Raw genomic sequence first — 14,302 nt, 5'->3', positions numbered from 1 at the left:
CTTTGCTCAAACTCATTGAGTCGGTGATGCCATCCAACCATCTCATCTTCTGTCGTCCTCTTCTCCTACTGCCCTCAATCTTTCCCAGCATCAGGGTGTTTTCCAGTGAGTCGGCTCTTCACATCAGGTGGCCAAAGTGTTGGAGCTTCAGCTTCAGCATCAGTCCTTCCAATGAATATTCAGGGTTGATTTCCTTTAGGATTGCCTGGTTTGATTTCCTTGCAGTCCAATGGATTCTCAAGCATCTTCTCTGGCACCACAGTTTGAAAGCATCAATTTTTTGCCTCTCAGCCTTTTTTTGGTCCAACCATCACATCCATACATGACTACTGGAAAAACCATAGCTTTGACGATATGGACTTTTGTCAGCAAAGTGATATCTCTGTTTTTAATATGCTGTCTGGGTTTGTCACAGCTTTCCTTCCAAGGAGCAAGTGTCTTTTAATTCCATGGCTGCAGCCACCATCTGCAGTGACTTTGGAGCCCAGGAAAATAAAATCTGTCACTGGTTCCACTTTTTCCCCTTCTATTTGCCATGAAGTGATGGGATTGGATGCCATGATCTTAGTTTTTTGAATTTTGAGTTTTAAGCCAGCTTTTTCACTGTCCTCTTTCACCCTCATCAAGAGGTTCTTTAGTTCCTCTTCACTTTCTGCCATTAGAGTGGTATCATCTGCATATCCGCATATCACCTGTATATCATCCCGATATATTGCCTTTAAAAACACTTCCCTGAGGGACTTTCCTGGTGGTTCAGTGGCTAAGACTCTGAGCTCCCAAAGCAGGAGACCCAGGATAATTCCTGGTCAGGGAACTAGATCACACATGTCTCAACTGAAGATCACATGTGCCACAACTAAGACCTGGAGCAGACAAATAAATAAATAAATGTTTGTTTTTTTTTTAATAAAAAAATTAAAAAATTCCCTGAAAACCATTAGAGAGTCTTATGAGCAGGAGCCCCCTATAATCCTTGCTGGGTCCGGCAACAAATGGTAGTTTACTTCACTACAATCGGGTGTCAGTAAAATGAGAGATAAGGAATTGGCTGCTGGTCTCATGGAGGCTAAGAAGGCCTGTGATCTCTCCTCGTCAAGCTGAAGACCCAAGAAATCTGGTGGTGTAATACAGTCCAATGGCAGGAGAATATCAATGTCCAGCTCAAGCAGGCAGTCAGGAAGGGAAGGAATCTTCTCTTCCTCCACTTTCCATTCTGTTCATGTCTTCAGTGGATGCTCACCCACTTTGGGAGGGCAATCTATTTTACTGAATCCACTGATTCAAATGTAACCTCATCTAGAAACACTTACAGACACAAGAAATAATGTTTAAGTTGGGCACCCATCACCCAAAGTGACACATAAAACTAGCCATCACGAAGGGTGAAGATGATGGTGGGTACACTTTGCCAACCAGAGAAGACTCAGAGGGAGTATCCAATGCTGGGCTTATCCCTTCCTTTTTGGCTGCCATCATGTTTAGCATGGCTTCCCTGATAGCTCAGTTGGTAAAGAATCTGCCTGCAATGCAGGAGACCCCGGTTCGATTCCTGGATTGGAAAGATACGCTGGAAAAGGGATAGGCTACCCACTCCAGTATTCTTGGGCTTCCCTTGTGGCTCCGCTGGTAGAAGAATCTGCGTACAGTGCAGGAGACCTGGGTTTGATCCCTGGGTTGGGAATATCCCCTGGAGAAGGGAAAGGCTACCCACTCCAGTATTCTGGCCTGGAGAATTCCGTGGACTGTACAGTCCATGGGGTCGCAAAGAGTTGGACACGACTGAGACTTTCACTTTTTTTCTGTACTCAAAAGAATCAAGAAATTTGATTAATTTCATGGAAATATGTCCCAAATAACAATTCAAAGTTGAGCACCTACCATATGCAAGAACTGTAGAAAGCACTTTACGTTCATGGTTTCGTCTCTCCCTCTTGACAACCTTAGAAGTCTAGGCTCTTGTCCTCTTTTACAAAGGCGGAAATTGAAGGAAATTCCCCGGCAGTCCAGTGGTTAGGACTCCATGCTTTCATTGCCGAGGGCCTGAGTTCAGTGCCTGTTTGGGGAACTGAAATCCTGCAAGCTGTGCGGCGTGGCCAAGCAGAAACTGAAACCAGGAGCAGCCCTCGTGACCCCGAATCAGAGCTCGAGAAAATGAAGTATTGGGGGTTGAATGGAGGTCCCCAGAAGATGTATCCACGTCTTAATCCTAGAACCAGTAATTGTGACCTTATTTGGAAAAAGGTCTTTGTAGATACAATTAAGTTAAGGAGGTGAGCTTATCTGGGTGGGTCCTAAATCCTAAATCCAGTATCAAGTACTGAAGAGACAAAAAGAGGAAAGAAACGGAGGGAGAAGAGAGTACAATGTGAAGACGGAGGCAGAGACTAATTCTACACAGCCACAAACCCTTGAACTCTGGAAGAGGCAAGAAAGAATTCCTCCTAAGTCTTCAGAGAGAGTAGCCCTGCTGACACCTTGATTTTGGACTTCTGTGATTTGGATTTCATAACTGTCAGAGAATAAATTTCTGTTGTTTACACCCCAAGTCCACGGTAATGTGTTATAGCAGCCCCAGGAAGCTACCACGTGAGGACAGTGGAGAAGAAGGAGAGTTGTCCGCTCTTGCAAAAGTTCATGGTCCTCCCTCTCCCAGCAGCTTTATGACCCAATTTCCTTCCTTCTGCCCCAGTTCACTGCACTGCAGCCTCAGTAGCTGCCTTGTCATTCCTGGAACATGCCAGCGTATTCTCACCTAAAGGTGTTTGCGCTTGCTGTTCCCTCTGCTGTCTCCCAGACACTCTCAGCTCTCTGCCCCTCAGAGAGGCTCTGACACTCTCTAGAGTATCTCCCACCTCCTGAGTCATCTCTTCCTTTTGTTTTTCTTCATGGCAGTCACCCCCACTTGATTTTATACTTGTGCACGTTATATGTGTTTACATGTATAACATTCTCCCAGTAGTACATAGCCCCTCTTCAACAGGGGCTTTCTTCACTGCTCTATCCCAAGCCTCTAGCACAAGTGCCTGGCCCACAGAAGGTACTCAATAAATATCTGCTGTGGGACTTGTCCAGTGGTTAAGACTCTGCCTCCTTCTCTTGTGGCAGGTGCGGGTTCAATCCACAGTTAGGGAACTAAGATCCCACGTGCCATGGGGTGTGGCAAAAGAAAAAGAAAAAAGTTCCTTTGGGACTTTCCTGGTGGTCCAGTGGCTAGGACTCTGTGCTCTCAAAGCAGAGGGCCCGGGTCTGCATCCCATGGTCAGGGAACTAGATCCTACATGCCACAACTAAAGAATTCTCATGCTACAATTGAAAGATCCTGCATGTTGCAACTAAGACCCGGTGCAGCCAATAAGTAAATAAACAAACAAATAAACAAATGTCTGTTGACTGAATGAACAAATTATCTACTAGTAGATGAGGATAAGGAAGAGGCAGGCCCAGATAGGTAACTGTCCGCCAAGCCGAAGAGCCAACTGTGTGCAGGTAGCAGCCTTAACAGAATCTCTGGCTCCCAGCCCACCTGTGGTTAGGAACCTCAGAAAAGCCTTTCTCCACCCGCCTCCACCCAGCTGGGCTCATCTTTCAAGCTGGTATAGTCCCCAGGGGTTCATTTGATTCCAACATCCCTGGAAAGCTCTGAAAGCTTTCTTTATTTCTACATTTTCTCATATTTTGCAAGTATCAATAATGGACAGACACCTTCTGGAATGCACTCTCATGCACACATATCCACATGATCTAACACATATGCTTGGCCATTCTCACAGGGCCCTATCTTACACACCTTCATGACTCAACGAACCTGCCCCTAGGAATAATTACACACACCTGCAGATACACACACACTTGGCCTTGGTTGTTCTCATTCCCCTGTCCCACGCACTCCCGCAGCCATGGACTTGCACAGGCAGACTTCCGCCCACCTATAAACATACTTTAACTGACACACACGCTCATTCATTCAGTGCCTATGGGCTTTGCACATGAACCCACTTCCACAAACATCTTTTTCTTGTTATTAATTTATTTTTAACACCAAAAACATTTCGTTTGGGCTATAGACTGCAAAGAGATCAAACCAGTCAATCCTAAAGGAAATCAATCCTGAATATTTATTGAAAGGACTGTTGCTGAAGCTGAAGCTCCAATACTTTGGCCACCTGATGTGAAGAGCCGACTCACTGGAAAAACACCTTGATGCTGGGAAAGATTGAAGGCAGGAGAAGGGGGAGATAGATGATAAGATGGTTGGATGGCATCACTGACCCAACGGACATGAGTCTGAGCAAACTCCAGGAGATGGTGAAGAACAAGGAAGCCTGGCATGCTACACTCCATGGGGTCGAAAAGAGTAGGACACAGCTGAACAACAAATAGCCAGTTAACGATGCCACACATCTTTGAACACACTTTCAGGCTTTTTCACATACATGCAAACAATGGCCTAGGGGTATAAACTACCTTGATTAGAGTTTCGACAGAGGAGCTGTCCCAGCAACAGTGATATTCACTGAGCATTGGCCACAGGCCAGGTACCCTGCTCTTTGGGTGCTTATCTCATTCAATCCTCACAACAGTCTCACGAAATAGGTGCTATTATTAGCTCATTTATAGATCAGAAAACTGAGACTCAAAACCATAAATAATACAGTTAGGATTTCTAATCCAGGCATCTGACTCCAGGCATCTAATGGTATTTCCCATCCCTCCTGCTGCTTTAGAATCTTGCCATTCTCCAGTTGAGAGGGAGAGTCTGTGGCCCCTACCCTTGATCTTGAGTGGGTCTTTGTGACTACCTCAACTAACAGTGTGGTGGAAATAATGCCATATGAATTCCAAAGCTAGATCATAAAAGGTGCTACATACAACATCCAAGGCAAGAAAACAACCTAAGGGTCCACTGATGAATGAATGAATAAAAATATAATATACATATATAAATGTATTATGTATGTTATATATTATACCTGTGTGTGTATGCTAAGTCAATTCAATCATGTCCAACTCTTTGCTACCCCATGGACTGTAGCCCACCAGGGTCCTCTGTCCATGGGATTCTCTAGGCAAGAATACTGGCTGCTGCTGCTAAGTCACTTCAGTCATGTCTGACTCTGTGTGACCCCATAGATGGCAGCCCACCAGGCTCCCCCGTTCCTGGGATTCTCCAGGCAAGAACACTGGAGTGGGTTGCCATTTCCTTCTCCAATGCATGAAAGTGAAAAGTGAAAGGGAAGTTGCTCAGTCGTGACCGGCTCCTAGCGACCCCATGGACTGCAGCCTACCAGGCTCCTCCATCCATGGGATTTTCCAGGCAAGAGTACTGGAGTGGGTTGCCATTGCCTTCTCCAGGAAATATTTCCAACCGAGGGATCAAACATGTGTCTCCTCCATTGGCAGGCGGGTTCTTTACCACTAGCACCACCTGGGAAGCCCATATATTATATATGAGTATATATGTATATATGTATATATTCAGCCATAAAAAAGAAGGAAGTACTGCCATTAGGGACAACATGGATGAATCTTGAGGGCATTATGCTAAGTGAAATAAGTTAGAAAGCAAAAGACAAGCACTATATGCTCTCACTTATATGTCAAATTCATAGAAAATGAATGAGGTAAGCCAGAAAGAAAAACACCAATACAGTATACTCACACATATATATGGTATTTAGTCAATCGGTAAAGATAACCCTGTATGCGAGACATCAAAAGAGACATAGATAAATAGAACAGTATTATGGACTCTATGGGAGAGGGCGAGGGCGGGATGATATGGGAGAATGGCATGGAAGCATGTAAATTATCATATGTGGGGCGAATCGCCAGTCCAGGTTCCATGCATGATAGAGAGTGCTCGAGGCTGGTGCACCGGGATGACCCGGAGGGATGGGATGGGGAGGGAGGTGGGAGGGGGGTTCTGGAAGGGGAAAACATGTATACCCATGGTGGATTCATATCAATGTATGGCAAAAGAAATACAATATTGTAAATTTAAAAAATAGAAAATAAACTAATTAGTAAAAAAAAATGTCAAATTCATAGAAACAGGGTGGAATGGTAGCTGCCTTTCTGGAAGGCTGGAGGTGGGGAGAATGGGGAGATGTTGGTCAAAGAGGATAAACTTCCTGTTATAAGATGAAAATAAATTCTGAGGATCTAGTCTTGTATACTTGAAAGTTGCTAACAGAATAGATATTAAATATTCCCACCACCACCATCACCACAACTCCCAAACCATCACTAATTATGTGAGGTGAATGATGTATTAACAAACCTTATTGTGGTAATCATTCCCCAATACATCCTGTATCAAATCATCACATTTTATGCCCTAAACTTAGACAATGTTATATGTCAATTATATCTCAGTGAAGCTGGAGAAAAATTTTTTTTTAAGAATGGTTTTTTGGGAGTACTTCCCTGGTGGTCCAGTGGTTAAGCATCCAGTTCTCAATGCAGGGCATTTGGGTTCGATCCCTGGTATGGAAATAAAGATCCCATGTGCCATGGGACAACTAAGATCATGCCCCACAGCTAGAAAGCCCATGTGCTGCGACTAGAGAAGACTGCTGCCTCAACAAAGACCCACCGAAGCCAAAAAGAAAAAAAAAAAAAAAAAAAGGAATAGCTTTAAGGGGTGAGAGATAAATTGGGAGGTTGGGATTGACATATACACACTACTATATATAAAATTAATAACTAATAAGGACCTGTTGTTCAGCACAGGGAACTCTACTCAATACTCTGTAATGACTTACATGGAAAAGAATCTAAGAGAGTGGATATATGTTTATGTGTCATAGATTCACATTGCTGTACACCTAAAACTTACACAATATTGTAAATCAAATATAGGCCAATAAAATTAATTAAAAAAGCTAAAGCTCAAAATAAAAAATAAAAATACAAAAAAGTACCATAAAAATAAGAATAGTTTTTTTTTTTTTTAAGTGATACAACTTTTGCCTGACTCTCTCTTGGTATGCTCAATCTTGTAACCCAGCTCCCAGACCATAAGGAAACCCAAGCCACATGGAGAGGCCACATGCAAGTTTCCTGCTGGCAGCCCACCCAGATGCCAGTTGACGGTCTGCATCAACTGGCAATCGTGAGAATGAGGAGGACTTCAAGTGATACCAACAAAACCACGGTCCGATTGCAACCACATAAGAGACCCTGAAAAAGAACTGCCCAGTAAAGCAATTATCCTCTAATTATATATATATATACACACACATATATTTCTACTTCCCCCACCAAAAAAAGAGAAAAAATGAACTGCCTAGCTGAGCCAAGTCAACTTCCTAATCTAAAGAATAATGTAAAAATGATTGTTGTTATTTTATGCCACTGAACATCGGTGGTTTGTTACACAGCAATAGACAGCCAGATGCCAGGGCAGAAAATTACCCACAATTAGCCTCAGACCACCATGGGTGAGATGCCAAGCTCTTTGTCCTCCTTCTGAATCCTCCTCTTCCACCCCCAAGATCAAGGATCTCAGAGTACAGCCCTCATCATCCGATCCTCACATCACAAGACCACTGGCTCATCAGTCTCTTTATCTGGGTGTGAGCCCTTCAGTTCCAGGCTTGCTCTCATCCACTGCAGTCTCTATGATGGTTTAGGGAGTGCAATCCCTTGAATTTCCTCTTCTGTAATATGTGTAGGATCTCAGCTCTGCTGACCTGACAGGGAGGCTGTGAGGACCCATCCCAGAAGCTTGAGTTTAAGGGATTACTACTAATGCTTGAATTTCAGGATCCAGGCTGGCAGCCAGAAGATAGGTAAATTGTAACCAATACATGAATTCAGCAAGTTGTGTAATGTGGGGACACCTGGCATAGGGACAAACCACTCAGTGGATGCTCTGCAAATAAGAATGACATCCAATGTTCATTAGGACGATCCTGGACTATTGAGAAAACTTCAAGTCAGAGATCAGACTGGCAGGACAGCTGAAGTGGGCCAGGGATGGAGATATATATATTGGCCTGGAGAGCTTCTACACCATCTAAAGAGAACAACAAACATATAGGTCACCCACGAACTGCTAATATATGACAACATAGTCTCAGTTGCCAGATCTGATAATTTTTATATATTTACTTATTTTAAAAATATTTATTTAGCTGTGCTGGGTTTTAGTTACAGCACGAAGGATCTTCACTTGTGGCACTCAATCTCTTCGCTTCGCTGTGTAAGATCTAGCTCCCTGACCAGGGTTCACACCCTGGCTGCCTGCTTTGGGAGCTTGGAGTCTTAGCCATTGATAACTAGGGAAGTCCCAGATCTGATCATTTTTAAAAGAGAAGGTAGAAATATAGATTGACATGTGTGTTAGTCGCTCAGTTGCGTCCAGCTCTTTGCAACCCCATGGACTGTAGTCAGTCAGGCTCCTCTGTCTATGGAATTCTCCAGGCAAGGGTACTGGAGTGGGTAGCCTTTCCCTTCTCCAGGGGATCTTCCCGACCCAGGGATCGAACCCATATCTCCCGAGTTACAGGCAGATTCTTACTTGTCTGAACCATCAGGGATGCCATGTGAATTCCTTCAATTGAAAAAAAAAGTCAGTAAGTAACTAATTCAAAACATTAGAAAACAACAGTTTAGGAGGCAAACATCCTGAAGACTACCATATTCTAATCTCTGCTCACATTTTTGTATCATCCATTCCAGTCCACAAACTTTAACCAGGTAGCTGCCCTCGGCCAGGTCTGGAGCTGGACTCTGGGATGTACAGATGCCCAAGATTGGGTGGCTGCCCTGGAGGAGTTCACAGCCTTCTGAGCTCTCCACTGTCTGTGGGAAATTGGGAGGTACATATAATACATTTTGGACTTCCCTGGTGGCTCAGTGGTAAAGAATCCGCCTGCCAAGCAGGTTTGACCCCTGGGTCGGAAAGATCTCCTGGAGTAGGAAATGGCAACCCACTCCAGTATTTCTTGCCTAGGAAATTCCATAGACAGAGGAGCACGGCTGGCCACAGTCCATGGGGTTGCAAAAGAGTTGGACACGACTTAGCAACTAAACACACACACACAACACATTTTACAAAGCTGTGGGCCCAAAGCAAAACTGTGTGATCCCTAAGGGCACACTGGAAGTTCTTCCTGGGCAGAACAGCCCGCTGGGGAAAGAAGCACCAAGGTACTGAGTGGAGTGTTGAAGGGAGCAGGGAGGGTGACACTATGCTGTGCACCTGTGAGTGTCCCCTTCAGGACCAGAGGGAGAGAGAGGGAGGGTGTGTATGTGTGGAAAGCGGACGTGATCACAGCCAGGTCATCAGAGCTGTGGGGCCAAGAACCCACACCCGGAGCAAGGCCAAGCTGGCTTCAGATCCTTACTCTGAAGCTCACACCAACTGTGTTTCCCCACCCTCAGTTTCCTTATCTATAAAATACAGTTAAGGGAATTCCCTGGCTGTACAGTGGTTAGGACTCTGCCTTTTCACTGCTGAGGGTGTAGGTTCAGTCCCTGCTTGGGGCACTGGAATTCTCGCAAGCTGTGTGGAATGGCCAAAAAACCCCATACAGCTGACAATGATTTCTATCTCATAGGGTTGTTGAAGAGGTCAAACAAGGTTATCTGCAATGAGAGTTTGAAACAGTTCATGATGTAATCTTCTATCCCCCCCTCCCCCGCACCCCCTGCTTTTCACTCTGCCACAACTATACAAATGTTCCCACACCTGGACAGGTTTCTTCATGCTTTCTGAAGCCCACCCGCCAACTGGGGGTCATTTTCTTACAGCAGTCTGGCTTTTTCTGAAGACCCTGGTAGCCACCTCTTCCTCTGAGAAACGCCCATGCCCCAAGGCTATCTTCTCAGTCCACTCTGGATGCTCTGCTCAGACCTGCCTTGGCATGGATGATGTGTGTGGAAGTGGCTGGTGAGTCTTACTGCCCAACAGGAAGGAAGTTCCTTGAAGGCAGAGGCCAGGTCTGAGTCATCTGTGTTCCCCAGTAGCCTGCCCTTGAGACTATGGAATGAATGGAAGGGAAGAGGAAGGGAGGAACTTTATAAACAGCTCACAGATCACTGCTCAACCCAGAGGTCAAGGGCTCATCCTTGTTTAACACCCAACAGAGTGTAGGCAACTGTCTGGATATGTGAATGAGTATGTCAGATTGTGAATGTGTATGAGTGAATTTGTGTGTGTGTGTATTTGTGCGTGATAGTGGGGAAAGAATTCAGGTGAGAATGGACATATGTATGAGGGTTTGTACTGTGTTCATGCATAATCACACACATGTTCACTAGATTGCACTTCCAGGGGAGCAGGGTCTTCCCTTGTTCCTTCTATTGTCCTAGCACTCTCAAAGGGTGGTGGGGTGTAGGAGGGAGCGCGCTGGAACAGCAGAGTAGCTCAGGGCTTATCAGCAGAGGTTCTTGATCAGACACCATTGGTTTTCCTAACTCTGGACAGGTCAACAACCATAAGCCTCAGTTAAAAAAATGTGTATCACTGCAGCACCTATGTATAGGGTGGAGCATGGGGAATACTCAAATGTTGACTAATATCATTATGCAGGGTGTCACTATCAACACCCAGAGCAGATGCCTCCATGGTTAGCTGAAGGCACTCAAAACAAATCAAAAGGCTGCTCACTAACCATGTCCATCAAACTGTGAGACTTAGTTCCCTCTGTGAGAGCAGCTAAGTGCATAAAGTGCGTTTTGCCTGTCTCCCAGGGTGACTGGGAGGTGTAGGTGAGATCGCAGGACTGCGGCAGGCTAAGCCAAAGCTAGGAGCAGGGTGCCCTCTCCTGGCACTATGGGGTAAAGGTTGGCTCCGGCCGGATAGAGGTGGATCTCAGCGTGGGGGTGCTGTCAGGGCTCCCAGCCAAAGGAGTACAGGGGAGGACAGCAGGCTGGGGCTCGCCTCCTCCTCCTTCGCTGCACTCTGCCTGCCTCAGATCTCCCTTCAGGACTTCCTCCCTGACCTCAGACCAGACTGAGCCTGGCTGCTCTCAGAGCATCCTGCGTCCAGTTGGTACCCCTCTATGGGACACCTTAGGCAATGTCTATCTCTCCTCGAGGGAAAGGATCTGAGAAATAAAAGGAGTGGCAGCATCCCAGACCGTTTGATTCCTAGGATCCCTGGACTATGCTCCCAAAGAATGTTAGAATAAAAGCATTGTGGAAGCCGGACTGGAGTGGGAATTGACCCAAGAGGACACCCAGCCCCCTTGGTGAAGGCTTCAGCCTCTATCAGGGACATGAGAGACCTGGATTCGGGGAGCTCCTGTCCCCCACCCCAAGGACAGCCAGGTCTATGGGCTGAAGAGATACCACAAAGTGGGCTCCTAGGCAGACATCTGGGAGCATTAATTCTTTTCATAAATACTGGGTGCCTTCTGTGCGACAGGCACGGAGCAGGGCTTTGGGAATACAGCAGTGGGCAAAGCCATACACGTTCATGTTGCTCCCGCAGGTGGTGGGACAGTCAGACACACAATCAGACAATTTCGACTTCATGATGTATAGTCGTACCTCCTTCCCCACTCCCATTTTATAGATGGGAAGATTGAGGCTCGGGGCACTCTGCTAGTGAGGAACATTCTCTTGTATTCTTTGAGTCTGGAAGGCTCTTGCAAGGGGAGAAATGAGTTGGCGGGTGGGCACAGCTGGCTCCCAGGACTCTCATTGGCCCCCTCACCATCCAGAACAGTCTGGGATGAGAAGGACTGAGGAGCAGGGTGGCAGAGGGGCTGTTTCAATCTCCCTGAGAAATCCCCCCATTTCTGTACTCTGCTGCCCAGCAGTGACATCCAGACCCCAGGAACATTTACAAACCTGAGGGGGCCTGGAGTTGGGGGCATGGAAGGAGCTGGGGAGCAGGGGAAACACCATAGGGGCTGAGCAGTGGGGAGGTCTTATTCTATCTCATCCTCATCAGTGGGGGGTCCTCAGCGTTGGGAACCCAACCTCCTAGCCTCATCTCACAGCCTCTCAATTAGTCCAGAGTCTGAGCAAGGCAGACTAGAGGAGCCTTTGGCCAATGGGCAGGCTTCCTTCCATCTCCACTCCTCTCCACCCTCCAAGCTGGGGACCTAATTGTCTGCAAAAGCAAACACCCAAAGTTCAGGTTCAAAGTTCGGGCAGTGAGGCCACAGGCCACGCCCATCTCTGCCTACTCTTTCCGTCGCCCCTCGACCTCCTCAGAGCCCAAGGACAGCGCCTGACCTGGGAGAACGGGGTCTGACAGTTATTTGTCCACTATGGCTTTCAGCAGAATGGGTGGGGACAAGCCCCCTCACCCCACCAACCACTGGCAGCAGTTGTTTGTGTAACCAACCAGATATCTTTCTATCTCTCTCTACATTCATATAAAGGCAAAAACCTATTTGTGTGTCCTTTTTTTTTCCATTTACACAATAACACACTAGACACACTGTTCTGCTTTTTTTCTTCACTTAACATTTTAGCTTGACAATTGATCGTTCCGTGTATATAGATAAACATCTTTTTCAAAAAGCGGTTGCCAAAGTACTCCACCACATGGACTGTACTGTCCTTTATTTCACAAGTATCCTACTGAAGGATGTTTAGAGTATTTCCAGTCTTTTTTTTTTTTTTTCCAGTCTCTTGCTCTTAACGTCATTTCTCTCACAAGTGCTTACATCTTTGGGAAAAATTTCTGGAAGTAGAACTATTTGGTCAAAGGGTATGTGAATTTGTAATCTTGTTAGCTATTATCAGACTGTTGCCCATGAAAGCTGGACCAATGTACAACACAAAAAGCAATGTATAAAGCAGGCTGCTTCCCCACAGCCTCACCAAGAGATAACTAATCATTATCATACTTTTAAATTTTTATCAGTCTGATAAGTAAACTTAGAAAATGAATCACCCCCACTCAAACCATCTGAGGAACCTGGATTCCAAACCCGTTTGGTCCTAATAAGGAATCTTTTCCCCTCCCTGATTTTGTTTGTTTGTTTTTCATTACATAATAATAAAAGGGTCAGTCCACCAAGAAGACAAAGCAATCCTAAATGCACTTGCAGGAAACAGAAGAGTTGCAAAATATGTGAAGCAAAACTGATAGAACTGAAAAGAGAAATAGACAAATCTAAAATTATAGTTGGAGACGTCAACACACCTCTCAATAACTGATAGAGTAACTAGACAGATAAATAAGAGGATAGAGAAGACCTAAAGAGCATCATCATCCAAAGTAGCTAAATGATACTTTAGAATAATCCACCCAACAACATCAGAATACACATTTGTTTCAGGTGCCTGAAGAACATATACTGTGATTGACCACATCCAGGGTCATGGGTCATAAGACAAGTCTTAACAAATTTAAAAGACCTGAAATCATACAGAGTGCATCCTCTGAACACAATGGAATCACACTTAAAATCAATTACAGAAGGATAGGAGGAAAATAATCAAACACTTGAAAACTAAACAACACACTTCTTAAACATAGGTTTCCGCTACAGCTGAAAGTAGAGCCTTCCTATGAAACCTTTTCCAAGCCGAAATAGTGTAAAGCAAAAAAGCAATTACCTTTGGACACATTTTGCTAGTTCAGTTCATGTCAGTCCCTCCATTATGTCTGACTCCCTGTGACCTTTTGCTAGTAGATGGCAATGGCAACCCACTCCAGTACTCTTGCCTGGAAAATCCCATGGATGGAGGAGCCTGATGGGCTGCAGTCCATGGGGTCGCTAAGGGTTGGACTCAACTGAGCGCCTTCACTTTCATTTTTCACTTTCATGCATTGGAGAAGGAAATGGCAACCCACTCCAGTGTTCTTGCCTGGAGAATCCCAGGGATGGGGGAGCCTGGTGGGCTGCCGTCTGTGTGGTCGCACAGAGTCGGACACGACTGAAGCAACTTAGCAGCAGGAGCAGCAGCACAAAATAAGTAGAGATAAATCGCAGATGCTAATAGACCAGGGCAAAGCTATGGTGGCTTGATGCTGAGATGGTAAGTATAGTTGCTGGGGAAGGAACTTGGCAGTGTCATCTTTGCTGCTTAGTGTGCATGCTGCATCTATAAAAATTCTCTGCAAAACAAAAGCTGAATGCTGTCTTTGCTCTTTTCCTTTTGTTTGTAAAAGTGAAAATACTTTTGGGGATTTCTCTAATTAGCAAAAATAGGTACTAACAGGTCTTTCATAAAAGTGAAGCGGTGGTGGTGGTTTAGTTACTAAATCGTATCCAACTCTTGCGACCCCATGGACTGTAGCCTGCCAGACTCCCCTGTCCACGGGATTCTCCAGGAAAGAATACTGAAGTGAGTTGCCATTTCCTTCTTCAGGGGATCTTCCAAACCC

Source organism: Giraffa tippelskirchi, chromosome 13 (assembly GCF_054371585.1).
Source record: "Giraffa tippelskirchi isolate mGirTip1 chromosome 13, T2T-mGirTip1v1.2.pri, whole genome shotgun sequence".
In the NCBI taxonomy this organism is placed as follows: Eukaryota; Metazoa; Chordata; class Mammalia; order Artiodactyla; family Giraffidae; genus Giraffa; species Giraffa tippelskirchi.
This window is presented reverse-complemented; position numbering follows the sequence as displayed.